Consider the following 283-nt stretch of genomic DNA (forward strand, 5'->3'; position numbering starts at 1 on the left):
AAAATTATCTTTTATGGAACCTTTCCATAATATTCAAATAATCAATTTGTAATATAAATTGCACCAATTAAGGATGCAATTTAGGCAAGTAATCAATGCCTAAACAGTGGCATTAGGCACCTGCAGATAGCATTTGTACAATCACAATTTTCAGTTTTTATGAGGCCTTAAATTTTGGAATTTTAATTACAATTTTTTTTTCTTGATAGCCAACATATGAAACTATTCCATATCAAATTTGCATGATTTTTGGATGCAAATAGATTGGTCAAATCACCACAAA

The sequence above is a fragment of the Theobroma umbraticum genome, unplaced genomic scaffold (assembly GCF_002168275.2).
Source record: "Theobroma umbraticum cultivar Fairchild unplaced genomic scaffold, ASM216827v3 scaffold_95.0, whole genome shotgun sequence".
Lineage (NCBI taxonomy): Eukaryota > Viridiplantae > Streptophyta > Magnoliopsida > Malvales > Malvaceae > Theobroma > Theobroma umbraticum.